Here is a 6,322-nt window from a genome sequence, read left to right as displayed (position 1 = left end):
AGCATTCCGAGTTCAAGAAAACCTTGTAACAATAAAAGCAAGTAGGGATGCTCATGGAATCCTATAACTACTCTTCTCTTTGGTGACAGTAAGTGTATTTAAATTTAGATATTTAGACATGAGGATAAATTGAAACTTTCTCCTTTGTTTGCCTAAATAGACACTAAACAGACACGAGTGAAAATCAGGGTCATTAATCAAAATTGTTTGGTATTCTTAAACAACTCAGGGGAGGGGACAGTATAAGAACTCTACACTAGGGAAGATATGGTTGTGGTTTTGCCAGTTATCTGGTCTCAGGTGACTAAATGTCAAAAAGAGCTCTTATTGAAAGAGTATGAAAACTTCGTCAATAATCTCCGGATTCTTATTAATTTTTCGTTTGTGACATCGCGTAATAGTGGTAACGCGCGTAGTCCTTGCGGAAATATCTATGTCTTATTAAAAGGTTTTACGTGTCAATTCGTATGTTTAGCAGACCTTATCTTCAAAAGCTGGGCTGCCAAACCGCAGCTATTTTTATTCAATTGTAAACTCCCTCAATCAATCCGCCTGAGTGGTGTTTGACTTTCTTCTCACGGTGATATCAAAAATCAAAAATTCATGTTTATTTTTTCTCGAACTTAACGTTTCTCTTCAAAATGAAAGCTAATTTCAAGCGAGAACGTAGTAATGGGAATTTTTCTATCAGAGTTCAACCAGAAGCCTCGTTTTAATAAAATTAAAAACATAATTATATTGATATGAGAAGGTTTTCTAAGTCATTGACTTGGTTTTCAAAGTGTGTATTACAAAGGAGAACTCAAACCCATTGAATTTAATTGAATTGAAGCCTCATTTTTATTCGCTAGTTACAAAGAAACGGCAAGGTCTTGTAGGGGAATAGGGGTCTTGTAATAAACCCGTACGTAAGAAATTATTTCGTACTGGCTAATGTTTCGATGAAGTGGAGGGGGAATACAACCTTCAAAAAAATCGTTAACTTATGCAGAATGTTCACAAATTACTTGCAACGTCTTGAGTTCACTGTCTGTCTAGTTGACAAACCTAATGCCATGTCATTGAAATGTTTTGCAAAGGCTAAGCAAATAGATAAAAACAAAGCAAAGGACATTAACAAAAAACAAAAGAGAAAAAAACAAAAATGAGGAATTATAAGGCAAACAAACAACAGGCAACAGACAATTTTCATTGAAAATGAGCGTTTATTTGCGTAGAAGAAATTGAAAACACAAGAAAATTGTCCTTTCTGAATTATGAAAAATACTTTTCTAAAGTATTTGATTGACCATTCAATTATATTACAATTATTTTTAAAGTTAATTACTGAATATTTACGTTATTTTCGGCGGATGTAGTTTTAGCTGCATTTTAGTATCAAGATTTTCGATCTGACAAAGGGACTTGGATTGAGCACAAACTTGTCACAGGCAACGGATGTTTCTATACAGGACTTCATATACAATGTAACTATCTTACTTAATGTCACTATGATGTCATTTTAATTACGAAAGCCATTTCCAATTGCATATAGCAGTAACATCATAACAGTGTATAATGAGTAACATCATTTTTATATAAGCGTCATATCTGGATCAAAATCATGACGTCTTTTTTACTATATTTTTTAGACGTCAATAGTCAGTCACCCACATAAACAAATTGATTACAATCAATAAGAGTTCCACAGACGACGGGAAGAAAAATAAGGCCAGGCCAGCTAATGAGGCACCAGCCTCAATGGAGCTTTGTTTGAGTTGTTGTGTTGCTGGAGAGTCCAAAACGGATACATATGATGGAAGCAAGCTCAACAAAGTCGACAACACAAATGACCTGATGGAATATCTCGATCGTGGCGAAAGTGCAGTAGTCTGTAATAAATGGACATTTGAACGTTCATGGGAAGTGGCAAATAAAGTTGGTGGTATTTATACTGTGATTCACTCCAAGGGTAGTCCTGTTGAAGAGCTAAGTAATCAGCATATACTTGTTGGTCCTTAAAAAGAAGAATATGCTAGAGTAGAAGTGGAAGATTTAGAATTCCCAGCTGGCCTATTGAATAATGCTGTTTCTAAGCTTCGTGACTTGGTCTTTAGGATCCATACAGGGAGATGGTATGTTGCTGGAAATCCTTTAGTCATTTTATTTGACATAGGCTCTGCATCTTGTAATTTGGATCAATATAAACAAACGCTGTTTGAAAAAAGCGGCATTGGAATACCTCATGAAGACATAGAATCCAATGATGCGGTAATATTTGGATTTATGGTTGCCCAATTCATTGATGAGTTCCACTATTTCTCTAATAAAGGTGGGGAAACAACTCCAAAAATAGTGTGCCACTTACATGAGTGGCTTGCTGGAATAGGCCTAATTGTGACACGACTATGGAACATATAAGTTTCAACTTTTTACGACGCATGCCACCCTTCTTGGGCGCTATTTATGTGCTCAAAATGTTGACTTCTACAATAGCTTAGAAAAAATTGATATCGTTGCTGAGGCTGGCAAGTGCCAAATCTTTCATAGATACTGTATTGAAAGAGCCGCAACTTATTTAGCGCACATTTTTGCGACCGTTTCTGAAATCACAGGAATAGAAGAAGAACATCTGCTCAAACGAAAGCCTGACATTATAACTCCAAATGGCCTTAATCTTAAGAAATTTAGTGCTACATATGAATTTCAGAGCCTGCACACTGTAATAAAGAAAAAATACATGACTTCATTCATGGACATTTTTATGGTCATCATGATTTTGATAAAACTTTATAATTTTTTATTGCTGGCCGATATGAATTTGGCGATAAAGGAGGCGACATTGAATCTTTGGCTCGACTCAACCACATGATGAAAGAGTCTGGGTCAGATAAGACTGTTGTTGCTTTTCTAATTTTCCCACCCGAACTAACAATTTTAATGTTGCCACACTTCTGGGGCAAGTTTTAACAAAAATCTTATGTGACACTGTTCACCTTTTCCAGCAAGAATGCGGTCGCAAAATGTATGAAGCTTTCCACAGGGGTGGAATACCAGAGAATAACAAGCTGCTGTCACAGGATGATATTATGAAAATAAAAAGATTGCTGTATGCAAGTCAGCGATCATCACTACCTCCAATAACAACTCATAATATTGTTGATGACCTTGGTGATCCTGTCCTAAATAACTTGAGACGATGCCAACTATTTAATAGTAGAAATGACAGAGTTAAAGTTATTTTTCACCCTGAATTTTTGTCATCCACTAGCCGACTTTTAGGACTTGACTATGAAGATTTTGTACGCGGGTGCCGCTTGGGAATATTCCCAAGTTAGTATGAACCATGGGGCTATACACCCACAGAGTGCACAGTAGTGGGTATTCCCTCTGTGACCACCTACCTATCAAGATTTGGGTGTTTCATTAATGATCACATAGCAGATCCCACCAGTTATGGCATATATATTGTAGATCGTCGTTTCATTTCTTTAGAGGACTCAATATCTCAACTTGTCAACTACATGCATGATTTCACACGCTTGAATCGTAGACAAAGAATTGCTCAGGGTATAAAAACTGAGCGTCTATGTGACCTTCTAGATTGGCGAACCATTGCTGTTTACTATAGAAGAGCAATGCAAATGGCACTGAACAAGGTATATCCCGAGCTGGTAGTTGAAAAAGAAAGAAACATTCAACATATCAAAAACCCTCGTCTTATTTCAGAGCCCCCATCACCAGCTTCCTCCAGAGCAATTATCCCCACTGCTAGTTATAGTGACGAGGAAATAGATGATGAATTTGGAGAGCTTGGGCATAAAGTTACAAAAGTATTCTTGGTCTAAAATTATTCACGATTTTAATTTTGAAAGTTGCAAAATGATTACCATATCACCGTCTTGGACCTACACTCAAGTGTGCTACACTTGAGTTGCCACACTTCAGTGGCAATTCTTATCAAAAAACTTACGTGACACTGTTAACCTTGTCCAGCAAGAAATCGGTCACAAAATATATAAAGCTTTCCTCAGGGGTACCCGCGTACAAAGTCTTCATGGTCAAGTCCTAAAAGTGGGCTAGTGAACGACAAAAATTCAGGGTGAAAAATAACTTTAACTCTGTCATTTCTACTATTAAATAGTTGGTATCGTCTCAAGTTATTTAGGACAGGATCACCAAGGTCATCAGCAATATTATGAGTTGTTATTGGAGGTAGTGATGATTGCTGACTTGCATACAGCAATCTTTTTATTTTCATAATATCATACTGTGATAGCAGCTTGTTATTCTCAGGTATTCCACCCCTGTGGAAAGCTTCATACATTTTGCGACCGCATTCTTGCTGGAAAAGGTGAACAGTGTCACATAAGCTTTTTGTTAAAACTTGCCCCATCAAGATCAAAATCATGATGACCGTAAAAATGTCCATGAATGTAAGTCATGTATTTTTTTTTTATTTAGAGTGTGCAGGCTCTGAAATTCATATGGAACACTAAATTTCTTAAGATTAAGGCCATTTGGAGTTATAATGTCAGGCTTTCGTTTGAGCAGATGTTCTGCTTCTATTCCTGTGATTTCAGAAACGGTCGCAAAAATGTGCGCTAAATAAGTTGCGGCTCTTTCAATACAGTATCTATGAAAGATTTGGCACTTGTCAGCCTCAGCATCGATATCAATTTTTTCTTAATTTTTGTAGAATTCATCATTTTGAGCACATAAATAGTGCCCAAGAAGGGTGGCATGAGTCGTAAAACAGTTGAAATTTTTATGTTCCATAGTCGTGTCATAATTAGGCCTATTCCAGTAAGCAACTAATGAAAGTGGCACACTATTTTTGGAGCTGTTTCCCCACCTTTATTAGAGAAATAGTGGAACTCATCAATGAATTGGGCAGCCAAAAATCCAAATATTACCGCATCATTGGATTCTATGTCTTCATGAGGTATTCCAATGCCGCTTTTTTCAAACAGCGTTTGTTTATATTGATCCAAATTACAAGATGCAGAGCCTATGTCAAATAAAATGACTAAAGGATTTCCAGCAACAAGCCATCTCCCTGTATGGATTCTAAAGCCCAAGTCACGAAGCTTAGAAACAGCATTATTCATTGGACCAGCTGGGAATTCCAAGTCTTCCACTTCTACTCTAGCATATTTTTCTTTATAAGGGCCAAGAAGTATATACTGATTACCTAGCTCTTCAACAGATATAATAGCCTTGGAGCGAATCACAGTATAAATACCACCAACTTTATTTGCCACTTCCCATGAACTTTCAAATGTCCATTTATTACAGACTACTGCACTTTCGCCACGATCGAGATATTCCATCAGGTCATTTGTGCTGTCGACTTTGTTGAGCTTGCTTTCATCATATGTATCCGTTTTGGACTCTCCAACAACACAACAACTCAAACAAGGCTCCTGTGAGGCTGGTGCCTCATTAGCTGGCCTGGCCTTATTTTTCTTCCCGTCGTCTGTGAAACTTTCATTGATTGTAATCATTTTGTCTATGTGGGTGACATAATAATTGTAATATAATTGAATGTTGAATCAAATCCTTTAGAAAAGTATTTTTTATAATTCAGAACGGACAATTTTCTTGCTTTTTCAATTTCTTCTACAAAAATAAACGCTCATTTGCGATGAAAATGGTCTCTTGCCATTTGATACCAGTAGTATTGATCAATAGCTTCAGTTCACTGAAATTAGGGGGACAAGGCTAGATTCAGTGCCCCCTTCCCTCCCCGATAAATTTTTCCGACTCGTTGAAACGTAACGCAATACATTTAAACAAATATTCGATGCTTTTTTAACTTTTTTTACCCCACCCTCCAAAACAGTATTCTGGATCCCACCAGAGGGTGGAGGGGGGGGGGGGGGTAAAAAAGTATTCTTTAGGTTTAGAGTCCAGAGAGGAACATTTTGTCGACTTTTTAATTTCTTTAACAAGCATACGTAAAAAATAAGCCCCTTTTCAATGATAATACCACGAAAAAGAATTTTGAGCCTAAGAGTGGGAAACAGGAAAAACATCTTGTAGAATAATCCCCCTCCTCCTATTAAAGCTACTGGAATTCATATATGCTGCTTGATAACAATGCAAACTGTATTGTAAAATCATCAAAAAACAAACAAACAAACTAGATAGATTTAATTTACTATTGGCAGGAGTTTACTCTTTGTAACAATTTTTATTGTTACTAAGGGTTTGAGGTTGGTCCTTTACTTGTTTCCTATACGATTTGGTTGGAGTAACATAAAAACAAGAGCTAAGAGCTCATATGGTACTTGTGACAAGATTGGAAGAGCCAAGAGCAAAGAGCTAATATTGCATGAAC

At 36.8% G+C, this 6,322-nt stretch overlaps 2 pseudogenes; one reads left to right on the top strand and one right to left on the bottom strand.

Moving 5' to 3' along the window:
* The first annotated feature begins 1,730 nt into the window (after window positions 1-1,730).
* On the top strand, window positions 1,731-3,979 carry LOC136036986 (glycogen [starch] synthase-like; annotated as a pseudogene).
* A 30-nt stretch (window positions 3,980-4,009) lies between these two features.
* LOC136037024 (glycogen [starch] synthase-like) lies at window positions 4,010-5,486 on the bottom strand (annotated as a pseudogene).
* Window positions 5,487-6,322: the final 836 nt, after the last annotated feature.

The sequence above is a fragment of the Artemia franciscana genome, chromosome 16 (genome assembly GCF_032884065.1).
Source record: "Artemia franciscana chromosome 16, ASM3288406v1, whole genome shotgun sequence".
Taxonomy (NCBI): domain Eukaryota; kingdom Metazoa; phylum Arthropoda; class Branchiopoda; order Anostraca; family Artemiidae; genus Artemia; species Artemia franciscana.
Note: the sequence above shows the minus strand (reverse complement) of the source record. Positions and strands in the feature narration are given on the sequence as shown.